This window comes from Cuculus canorus, chromosome 5 (assembly GCF_017976375.1).
Source record: "Cuculus canorus isolate bCucCan1 chromosome 5, bCucCan1.pri, whole genome shotgun sequence".
In the NCBI taxonomy this organism is placed as follows: domain Eukaryota; kingdom Metazoa; phylum Chordata; class Aves; order Cuculiformes; family Cuculidae; genus Cuculus; species Cuculus canorus.
In genome coordinates, this window is record NC_071405.1 from 39,457,497 (window position 1) to 39,470,094 (window position 12,598).

Sequence of the window (12,598 nt, forward strand, 5' to 3'; positions counted from 1 at the left end):
CAAAACAGAAAGTGAAATCACCCCAGGCTGGCAGCCGCATCCCCGCGAAGCTATCACCACTCACATTGCTATTAGACAAATGAACCTTAAACCTCTCTCCTCTACTATGACCATTGATTGCCCGAGTGGTGATGAAAGGTACTAGAAAGTTACCGGGGAGGGGGTAGCGAGGGGCGGGGGAGGGGGAGAGAGGGCGGGCGGGGGGCCGGAAAAAGGGGGGGGGGGGGGGGGGGGGGGGGGGGGGGGGGGGGGGGGGGGGGGGAAGTCCCGGGAGAGAGCAAGGAGGAGAGCCGAGGTTGTTGCCCGGGGGGAAGCAGCGCGGGTGGGGGGCGGCGCAGGACCGGCCAGAGAGCGGGCGGGGGTGAAAGAGGAACGGGGGAGTCCTACCGGCATCCCGGGAGGGAAAGGGAAAAGAAAGGGGGGGGGGGAGGGAAGGAGAGACGATTTGCAGGACGTGGGAAGAACCAGTGGGGAAGCGGGGACGAGGAGGAAAGGGCTCAGCGAGCGCTTAGAGACAGTTGATAAATGGGGCTCTGAGGAGCCCGATCCCACAGCCCGGCCGGGGTGAAAACCAGATGAAATGTAAAGTATAAACTGCAGCAGAGGAGGCAATCCAGCTACAGGGACCCCCAGGGGAGGAAGAAGAAGGAGAGTACACAAAATATTTAGTGATGGGTTCCACGGGAAGGTAAAACGTGAGCACTGTCAAAAGGGAAAGACAGGTATGACAGGAGAAGAAAAACTGTTTTAGGACAGACTCGAACTGAAGTTGGGATTCTCCTGGCGACAACGAGAGATTTTAGCAGCGGCGATATATAAATATCTCTCTTTCTGCCTACCAAAAGGCAACAGATAGGGACTTGAATATCAGCTTGAATACCAATTTAGGAACTCACGCTCTCTTGGAAGTGCTAATTGGGGGGGAAATCTGGGAGAAAGAAGGGAAAAGTAGAAGGAGCTGAGGAGAAAAATCAACCAGTGGTACAGAGTACTGCAAACCCAAAGAAAGTCTCTCTGTTGTATTTTTACATTCCAAAGGTAAACATAAAAGAGTCTTTCAAACTGTCAGGGGCCCGCAGATCAGGTGGGCAAACAGCGCTGCAGAGCTAACGTCTCCCTCTTTTGATATTATTCACACTTAGGCTAAACTGTTGTTAAGATGGGAGTGCGGAAAGCAACCTCAAGCCCACAAAATGAGAGAGAGAGAGAGAAGTTGTTGATTCATCTCTGTATTTTTGGCACTTTCTCCCCATTTTCCAGAAGGCGCCTGGAACAGTCAGTAACAGAGAAACTTTTTAATTTTAAAATAGCTTCATAACTTATAGAGGCCAAAAAGACGAGGAGAAAGCCAGATTTCGCTTTCCCTCCTCTCAAGTAGAAATTTGCAGAATAGGTTAGACCCAGAAGCATCCTCAGCCCCACTGCGAATGAACCCTGCTTCACACAGACGTGGTGAAAATTGGGCATTAACGTGATGGCTCAGGACTGACCTGATCTGGCTCTGTTTCATTTGTTAACAAGCTGTAAAACTCAACACACTACTAGAGTCGTGCACATTGCATTCTCTACCTTGCTGTCCGAGGTACTACCGTCCCTCTCGAGTCGAGTCCAGGGAAAAGGAGTTTTAAGCCAGAACCTCTTGGAACAGCAGACCTATTTTATACAGTATTTTTGGCAGTTCCACTACAATGAAAGGAGCAACCAAGTCCTATTCGGCAAGCAGCAACACCTTGAAACAGAACTTCAAAATGATCTAGTAAGGCTCTATTATCAATTTAGCTGGCTGAGGGCATAGTAGCTAATTTCCAAACACTCTTTCAATTTTAATAAAAAATACTAAACCCTTGAAATTCCAAGACAGATGGTAAATTGTAACACTAAATACTGAGTTTGAATTCACCTGCATTCAGACAATTCAAAGTATTCATCTTGCTGCAGTTATCTAGGCTATGGATTTAACAACAGGTAATATCTTCCTTTCCAGATATTGCTATGTCTTTTCTAATCTTTAACTATAAAAATTCCGGTGATCGGTCACTAACACTTTCCTTGTAACACATTTAAATCTGCTGAAAGTAAAGGAAACACCTTGACTTTCTGCATCGCTATTAGCTTTGACACGCTAAAGCCAAAGATGTCACACACAGGCGAAAACAAGGACCAACTATCCTGCCCGAGTTTGCAGCCCCATCAATTTGTCATTGAAAGGTTTTTTTCCTTTCAAGAAAGAAATCGGGGCAAAAAAAAAAATAAAATAAAAAATCCACTCCTCAAACATAGCGTCGTCTTTACTAACTATGAGGCGGTAATGGGACAAGAGATAATTAAGGCATCAGATAAATCCAACCGCCCACCTAGCTCCAAATCGGGGGAGCATCTCCCTGCGCTCCCGAAAATCCTCTGCAGAGAATGACACTCGTCTGGGGCAGGACATCGCGGAGATGCGTCCAGACTCGCAGGCGGAGGAGCGCAAGGAATACTCTCCAGCTTGTTGCTTCTCCTGTGTGATCAATTAAGTTACAGATGGAATACACGGGGCCAGAGAGCCACAACTTCTCCGCGGTAGAAAAAAGATGCCCAGTCCTTGGGCATTGTATGCAAATTTGAGGGTGTGTGCGCTGCACAGGAATAACTGTGATTCCCTCTTTGTTTGCATAAGTGAACCCCCGCGGTGTGGACACGTATCCACGTGCCGAGACACGAGGAAACGCTTTTACTTTTAGCGTTACCATACGTTTAGAGACTGCGTTTTAAATCACTTCCCTTGATTTTTGTTTCATTAAGGCTAAAACCAGGCAGAGCAGCCAGTGCAGGCAGATGTTGAGGGATGCTGGGCTGCTGTGGGTCCTGGCAGAAGGAAGCGATCGGAGGCGCTCGGAGGCGCTCGGTTCACGTCGGGGCACTTACCTGTTCGCAGCTGTCATTGCATTTTGCGCCTTCTCTCATTAAAAAATGCGTTAGAGTAAAGCAATAGTCAACAAGCGAAGCAACCTGCCTGTGTGTTAAGTTTTACATACCGCATTTTAACATGATGAGCAAACGTACAACTCCTATAGAGTTATGGAACACTCAGAAGTTTTGGAAGAAAGGGCAAGAAATTCCACCTTGAAAGTCATTCACTCAATTCTAAACTCCCTTCTCTCCCTAGTTAATGCCGGACAATTAGCAGGCATATTTATACATTCTGTCTGCTGACACTCTCCGTCCGACAATGAAGACTTTTTATAGGCTTGTTAGAGATGTTCAGAGAAACTTTTGCGGAATAATCAACAGCATCTGAGAGGAAGCTAAAGGAAAAGAAGTTAAAGCCTGATCATCCGACTGGGAGAAAGTTTTGTTGGACTAGATAGAAACATATTACTGCACATTTCTTCATAAGCGACCCATCAGCTGATACGAGTTCCCTTAGAACAAGAACCTCCGGCGATCTCCTCAAAATTTACGGGACATTAGCATTTTAAAACACTCACAGCTAACGATCTGACTGAAAACAAAAACTCTGAATTCCTCACAGCGTTATCTGCCAACACAATGTATTGTCCTGGCGGAAAGAGGATCAAACAGTTTGTCATTTAATTTGAAACTGTGCATCATCTTGATAATGAAGCAAAAATCCGCAGCAACAATCTCCCCACGCCACCCCCCCGTTCCAAAAAAAAAAAAAAAAAAAAAAAAGGGGGGTGGGGGGGACAACGACGGGACACGACACACGACCTGGAAAAACCACATAAACTTTTACAAAGAAAATAAAAGCAAGTTTGACATGAAAACCCCTTCCTGTCTCGGAAAGTTCATTTTAAAGGTCCCCTCTGTAAATCTAAAGTGCAAACACCAGGCTAAGGTAGTGAGTGGCTGGAATTTGCATGCTGATAAGAGAAGGCTGTTGTACTTACAGTGACAGAGGGCAGGCTGCGGAAGAAAAGCTGTTTGTGTTAGCCTGAGAGTCACCCAGGGCTGCAATGAGAGGAGAAGAGAGGAGTGGGAGTGCCAAGCTGGATACACCTTCACCGCATCTCATCACATCTGCCAGCCTCTCTCTCCCTCTCTCTTTCATTTCCACATTCCCTTTGTTCCTGAAAAAAAAATCTACACGTCACATCAGTCCCCAGATGCAGTCTACACCAAAGAAAAAAAAATGAATAATTCAATCAAACTGTGCATAGTCTCTAAGGCAATAAATCTATTGCACTTAAAGAAACGAAGGGTAATTACCGCTATAGAATTAGAATAAGGCCAGAGCGCGCAGGGATCCCAGGGTCTGCAAACTCCACGGTCAAATAAAGTTTCATTTATTTAATCCTTTGACAACCCCAATGTAAACTAAAGGGGAGGATCAGAACTTATTCCGGTTGGATTTGAGAACGCTTGAAGTGAATGTTATAAAAGGAGAGCGCCCGTGATCTGTCACAAACACAATGCAAGGAAGTAGAAGTGTTTCACCGCATCACCTCCAGGGTCCGTTCCCCCCTCCCTAATGAAGAGCAGACCGCACTCCCACCGGCTTCTGCCGCTCTCAGCGAGCGCGACGGGAATCGCTGGCAGCCAGCAGCCGCCTTACCTGCTCTCGGGCTGCCCACAGAGCCCCAGAAAAACTCAGGGTAACCGGCAATTTTGTTCCACGCTCTGGCGGAGAGAAGCCACGGGGGATTTGCACCGGCACGGATTGACTGGAGGCGCTGCCCCCGAGTTGTGGACTCGTGCGGGGCTGAGTTTGGGGAGCGGATCCCAGCGGGGCTGCCGAGCCCCCAACACACCGGCCGAGCGAGGACTGGGGAGAGCCACGCTTTCCCCTCCTACCTCTAACGTCGCTCTCTCGGCTCGGAGGTAAGACGACTCTATATTGTGTTTATTCTGTCCGGGTAACCCGGGTCCCCGGGGCATGCTGCTGTATTAATGAGGGCGGCGGCTCGGGGCTGTGGCTCGGGTCGTTCTACTCAAATCAAGTTTAACGTCGGCAGCCGCTGCTTTACACTTTCAACCACATCTTTGTAAACTTCTCCTGGGGGGCTGGGGGAGGAGAGACGGACAAGGAGAGGGGAAACACCGATCCAAGGTGAGACCGAGCCGTTCAGATGGCACCGACTCGCTCCGACCCAGTCGGGCAGGATGAAAACACTGACGTAGAGCATCGCGCATCTCCCGCACTCGAACCGCTTTCATAGACAGTTTTGATTTGTCCAAAACATTAACGGAACTGTTATTCTAATAAAGGTAAACTAGAAAACACACTCGCCTCTCCGCTCGCTCGGGCTTTGTTTACGTGCTTAAAACGCCACCGTGAGGCCAGCGCCAATAGAGCAGCGGGAGCAGCCGCCTGCCAAGGGGCTCCCGGATTAGCACTCGGCAAAGCAAAACAGCGCGAAAGCCGGCGCAGAGGCGGGCGCTGCTCCCGCACCCCGCCGCAGCCGCTCTCCTGGAGCCTCGGGGGAGAAGTTCGGGACGCGGGACTCCACAAAGCGAACTCCCATGGACAGGATTTTCCTTAACCGTCTGCCCCGTGTCCCTCTCCTGCCCGTCGCGCTCGTTCCCACCGCGGGGCGAGAGCGCTCCTCGGCGCCGCTCCCCGCAAAGCGCCCCCGGCCGCTCCTGCCGGAGCCCCTGCCAGGGGACGTTCCAACTCCTTTGCCCGGCCTCCGCTCTTGCCACCTCCCCCCCCCCCCCCCCCCCGGCCAAAATGAAGCCAGCTGCGCTGCCAAGGCTTTCCGGGAGGCTCCTCAAGCCTTTGAGGGGATTTCAAGTCAGAGGATAGGTTTATAATCTACACTCTATTTATTTATTTTTTAATGGAAGAGGAATGGAAAATAGAAAAAAAGGACTAGGCTGTTGCGACCCGTGAACAGCATCTGGCACTGCTAGGATATGCAGGCAAGACGCAGCACAGCGAGTTTCTAAGGCACGCTCCAGCTACAGGAATGGATCAGCTTTAGGAGACATATCTTGTTATATAGGGGCACAATGCATCACAAGATATTGCACTTCTAAGCCCTGCTCCCATGAAAAGCCTTAAACTGGGAAGGAGCCCTCTCGTGGGACTTCTGGCAGCTGGTGGGATTGATGCTTTCCCCCAGCATTCATCACATCACGGCGTCCTGTCACCCAGGAAAACACTAACTGCACCAGCAAAGTTGAAGTCACCAAACTCTTGGCTACAAGTTGCGCTGGTGGAGTCAGCTCTGCTAATAAGTTGTAAGAACACCAATAGTAAGGTCCAAAAAAATTGCAATTACATTCAGCTGTGAGTAGGAATTACATCAAGATTGAATACCTAATACTTTTCTGTTATAGAGTAAAAAACCAAAACCGGCAGCATGACTGTAGAAGGTGCAAACAGTTCCACTGAAATGCATCCACTGCTCGTATTCTGGGTATTTCACCTAACAGCTGGATTTGCCTACTTGTTATCTCCATCATTTTTCAACTCTCATCTCTGTGTAATAGGATGAGCATGAAACACCGCTGACATATAAAAAGGCAGTCCAAGATTAACAATGATTTTAAATGTGCTTTTTCAGAAACAACCCAAAGCCAAGCAAGAAACACTTAACAGCAATCATCACAGTCATACTGAGGCATCTCTTCCTTGGACACACACCTGTCAATATTTCCAGCTTCAGCTGGGAAGCTGAGCTTGTCTGGTAAATGAGGAAGGACAGGAAGATATACTGGCATATCTATGCCTGCACGCACATTTGAGGGTCTGGGAGCGGACACGTGCTAGAAGATCACCTTACATCCTGCGGTAGTCCTATTTTATGTTACAACACGGAGTAAACTGTAGGTCAGTAATAAAATATGAAGGTTGCTGGATATTTTGTCCTTGATCACAGAAAAACCTTTGCTAAACGTGACTGCAAACGTCTGTGAACCATTGTAAGGGTTTATCAGCACACCACAGTGCTTTTCTATTTTTTCACTGGCAATGTCCTATTCTGACAGCACATGCTGGAATTTAACGGAGTATGTATAGGCTTTATATAATAACACTGCATTTATTCCATCAGTTTATTTTTGTTTCATACCCCCCTTCAAAGAAAACAAGCCCACCAACAAAGCACAATTTTTAAAGTTCGTGAGTGAACTGTGTGCAACAACAAGATGCTATGTCAAAAAAGCCCAAATCCTCAAAAGCTAGAATAAATACACAAAGCTGTCTTTGACCTGAGTGGCCCACGTTGCAAATAAATGCATCGCCACTAAGCCACATATATATGCCACACGAACAGAAATAAAAGGGATCCTTGAGACAGGCCAATGATTTTGCCTCTTATATTACTACCATTGGGCACTTATAAATTGTGTTGGTTTAAGATTTCCCTGTGGATTTGTGATAATATGGTCTAACCTTGTAGGATTATGTCATTGTCAATTGTTTCACCCAGAAGCTCAAGTCCCGTGCATGTAAAGTGAATGCTTCTGATTAAGAGGATTGAAATTATCTTGCTGGAAAGGATAAACTGTTTACAAAATATCAAGACAAAGGGTGAAAATGTCTACAAAGAAATGTTAGGGTACAACGTTGTTTTGGGCTGTCCCATTTTGCCTGGAGCTTATAAATATCGTGGTATATTGAATGGGTAGTATGGCTGTCTCCTCCCTTTGATCACCTTTTAGAATGTTTTACATTTTCTAACCAAAATACGCAGCAGTAGCTTCTTGCAACAACGTCAACTAAGAAGCAAATGACTGTATAAATCTTTCAAAACATGTTTAAATATAGCTTACTAAACCGGGAACATAGAGTAGAAACTGCTGAAAGTATTCAGACTGTTAAAAACTAAAATGCGACATGATCTCAACATATTTGAACATTCAATTATGTGAAATGTTTTTCCAATGTAATATCAAATTTAAGACTGAAGTAAAGTGAATGTGATTTTACTGCTTTGGAATCTTCCTAAGACAAATGACTGAAAGATCAAGGTGTTTTATTTCCTATTTGAATCAATGATCAGTAAGTCTTATATATGAGAATCACAATTTTTTAATATAAACCACACTTTTTAAATAAGTGCAAGTAGACTGAATAAAATAACTATGTTTTGAGAGCAAAACTCACTATTTTTTAAATCACTGCAGTCTATGAAGTAAGGCATCTTACATTGCTCCTAAATATTTTACTCAAGTAAAACACTCATTGATTCCAATGTGAGTGTTGCCTGAGTAATAGAGTTCCCTGTCAAATTGTAAAAATCAGCTAACTTCTAAAAACCTGCAGACTGATGGAATAACGTGATTACACTAAAGGTATGTATTTAATATGGAAAAAAAAATCGAGTTACTAGGCAAAGTTTTTTAACATTTACGATAAATTAAGGCAGTAATATAGGTAGATATTTTTAGGGAGTTTATAATTCTGTGCCTGGTCATGCAGACACTTATGCTTTATACTTTATTTATATAAGTCATGCCAGTGAATCAGCACTCTCATGTCACAAGCATTTGAGGTTTAGCATCTAGGACAATAGGAATAATTTGACTTTAAATATTCCACTAGCAAAACAAGCATATTTGTAAATCAATTGCAGTGGATTACATTGAAAGAGTTATTTTGGAATGTTGCATTTAAAAGTTTGTGACTGATGATATACATTTTCTCTGTTTTGAGTGAGTAGGCTCTTCATCAACATTACGTAGTAGAGTTAAATTTCAAAAATATTCTCAGAAAAATTAGAACTCCTTTACAAAAAGGCCAACATCAAACAAATGAAAAACACGGATACGCACCTTTTTCTCATTATTTTTGTTAAAGGAAGTATTGAATGCTTAATTCTAATAAGAATATTAAGTAAATAAATATTAACTCTACTCAGAGGTGTTAGCATAGTTGAAATCATAGTTTATAGATATGTGAGAGCATCGGCATCATGATATGGTTGTCATGGAAACTGCAACAATATGACATTTCAATTAATTTTACCTGCAGTGATGCTGAGGTCCGTGTAACAATTCTTTTAAGAAGTTCTACAAGTTAATACTGAAAACCAGGAATAAAAATACAAATAGGCAACAGTAATCTTCAATTATTATTTAATTAATAAAGTAGGGAGAATTCTATATTATTTTAAAACTGTAACTGAGCTGAGAAACTAGTCAAGCAGACTTTGACTTCAAAAACAGTGAAATTAAAAGATGAAAGCTGTGGAAACATTCAACCTCTAGCTGAAAAAAAAAAAGTATCTTTTCCAAATGAAGCAGATTAGGAAAAATATGTTAAAAAATATTTATTCCTGTTCAAGAAACATGAAACATGAAATAGTTCTAAATCGTGAATGTTCTTTTTGTGTGTGAAAGAAGCAAAAAGTCAAATGTTACAAATCCAGGATCATAACACAAGATTAAAAAAAGCTTTAAAGGTAGGAAATGTAACATGAATAGATTTATTTTTCCTGTATAATGCAGCTACTGTGTGTTATGAATGCTACCTTAAGTAAATCATTGCCAGACACACTCAACTGACATTAATGACTTGATTATTAGAACAGAAAACCTAACCAAAATAAAGGCACTGTTTTTTTAAAAAGAATAATTGTATTGTAGCAGCATAAAATGTATTTCTTTATTTTTGCTCTTACAGGACAGTTTGAGCATATACTCTTGTTTTCTTATGACATCTCTATGATACAATACCTAGTCTGGTAGTTTATACATGAAAGAAAATACTGAGCAGATCCTAATGAGAAAAAAAAAAAAATTTAGATTTTCAATACTTTTTACACAGTAATCAATAATTGCATGGTATATTTTGTTTAAATTTACTGAATTGTCACAGAGAGTAGAATATGCAAGGGCTTTTCAACTAAGACATGAAACAAGCTCTTTGTAAGTAAACAAAAGAATTATCAATATTAAAAAATAATTTTTAAGAAGGAAAGGAAAAAAAAAAAAGAAAACCCACAGCCTAGAGAAGCTCTCTGCAGTGAGAGAGAAGCATCTAGAGCTATCCTTTCTGATAGGATTAAGGAATGCTACAAAAGAAGCATTTAAATCTCTAGTTTTCCCTGACAATTAACAATGAAAAGCAGATGTTTACAAAGCTATTTTACATGCTCGTTTATAAGATGCTAAAAGATGGTTTGTAGATGGTAAGAAGGAAGAGCTGGATAACTGCTTGTCTGGTGTATATTTAAAAGCATTTTCATTGGCTCGGTTATTGTTAATAATGAAAGAAACACTTTGTGCTGTATGGCTGTGACTATAGAAAACTGCCATCATAAAGTCCTCAACAAACTCTTAAGATGCAATTTACAAAGATAATAATAACACAGAATTATTTCACTTCTCTGAATGCTACACATTTGCATACCAGGACTGTGTACAATATACTCATAATGCACATTCATAACAACAAGGACTTCTTAACATTGCAACAGCACAAGATCTGTGCATTAAAAATCTACAGTTCCAAGTTTTCCTTTTTGGTGGGAAACCATTTGTCTGTACAAACCAGATGCTCTACGTCTACATAGAGTAAGCCCACATTCAATTCTACACCTTTATTGAATGAGATCATAGCAAGAAAATGATGAAACACTGGAAGGTAGCAACACTAATAATAAATCCCTTCTCATATAGAAAGACGGCAAATTAACTTTTCACACAAATTTAAGAAGAAGTCTGGTCTATAACTGTGAGTCAGGAGATGTGGGTTCTATTCCTGGCTATGCTACAAACTTACAGAGTGTTTTTGAACAAGCCGCTTGCACCAAGTCACTTAAGTAAAAAAAATTCAAAGAATGCACGCCTTGAGCTCAATTTAGACAGATCCATATCTGCTTATATTGGATGCCTGCAAATGTAGTCATGTGTGTCTGAAAAGATGGGTCCCACCCTTTTTGGACTTTTTATCTTACCCTATTTCTCCACATGGAGAGAGATTGTTGGGAGACTTATTTCATAGAAGTCATACATCAATTATATTTATGCATAATAAGATTACCATTAGAGGTCCCAGCCCTGCAAAGACTCATATGCACGTTTCACTTCACACATTTGTAGTAGTGCAATTTACTCTAATAGAATTATTCACTCTTTATAATTCTAGACATATGAACTTCTGCAGTATCAGGATCTAAGTTAATGGAATAGATAATGTGTAAAATTACTCATACAGGTTAGTAATGAGGTTTAGGCTTCACATTCTTAGGAGTCCTTCAGCACATTCAATAGAAGAATTTTTGTAAATATTGCTGTTATAGTGTTCTGGTTCAAGTAAGAGGATGCATAGCCAACCTTACAAAACGTTGCCATCTCATGATACCAAACAAAAAAAGTTTTTTCAACGTGTAAAATAATTCCAAAAGCTTCAGTTCTAATCATAAAAGAGACTCATGAATCACCTGTCTGTTGCCACCACCCAAGCTGGTTTGGGATTTTTACCTCAGACACTGAATAAATTGTAATTTCTGTAAATGCTTATGCTATTTCTACTACTTATTCAGTTATGAATGAATATATTACACTAAAGTACAAAAATATTTAATTCATATTAGTTGGCCAGATGTCATTTCTTCGGTGGATTCATCTGCAACTCAGACTTCCCATCTACAGGCTACTCTCTTGGAGTAAAATTATACTGCATACATATTGATATGGATAATAGGTCAAGTTTCCAGCTTGCAGCTATAGCCATACTTAACTCCAACCTAATTGATACTGCTCACATGGTTAAAACTAAACATGTGTATAAATGTTTATAAAATTGGGGCTGAAAGTAGCAAACAGTCTTCCTGATTTGGATGGATTCTTAACATAACACAAATTGTTTACACAGAAATCTAACAAGATATTTTCGATTATTCCTTGCTGTATACCTTTCAAAAAATATCATGGGGAAAATACCTTCCAGCAGCTGTTATTGGTATAGCAGATAGGGACAACAGAAGGAGGCAACTGCTTTCTCAATCTGTAATAGCGTACACTGGCATTGCACTCATGCCAAGCATCAAACTAGCTAATACAATGCAGCTCACAACTGCTTGGTGTTTCGAGTACCATGTTCCTCAGCTCAGAAACAGGAAAGGTATCCTCCTTTCTCCCTCCACTTCTTCCCACAGAACTTATACTGCTGGCTGGGTCTATGGATGCTGACCTGCCACAACCACAAAGGACAGGACACAATTTGCCTCCATCTCAGTGTTTTGCTGTTACTTTAATTTAATGGCATTTAATAATATTGAATGGTTATTCTCAGACTACCATCTGAAATACCTGTGACTAAGGTTTCTGTTTCTGGGTGAGGTTGTCTTTCAGGTAGCTTTCTAATTTACACAATAAAAAGGTATGCCCAAGGTGAACATTACAGATATTTAAAAAAAAAAAAACAACAAACACTTAGGAAATGTTCGCAGCATTCAGCAAAGGAGTCCATAGTCATAGAAGTTGGAATTTAAAAGAAAAATATGTTGAGCAAAAGGAAAGCACATTAGACTATGGTCACATATCCCTCATAATCCCAGCTCTTATGATCAGCGAGTAATAATTTCTTTAGCATGGTAATTTTTCCACTTAAGTGCTGAAACCTAAATCTAGATTGTAAAGCAGTATTCAAGGGGTTATAGCTTCTGCCTTTGCTCTTCCTGTCCTTTCTAGAACCCAGAGC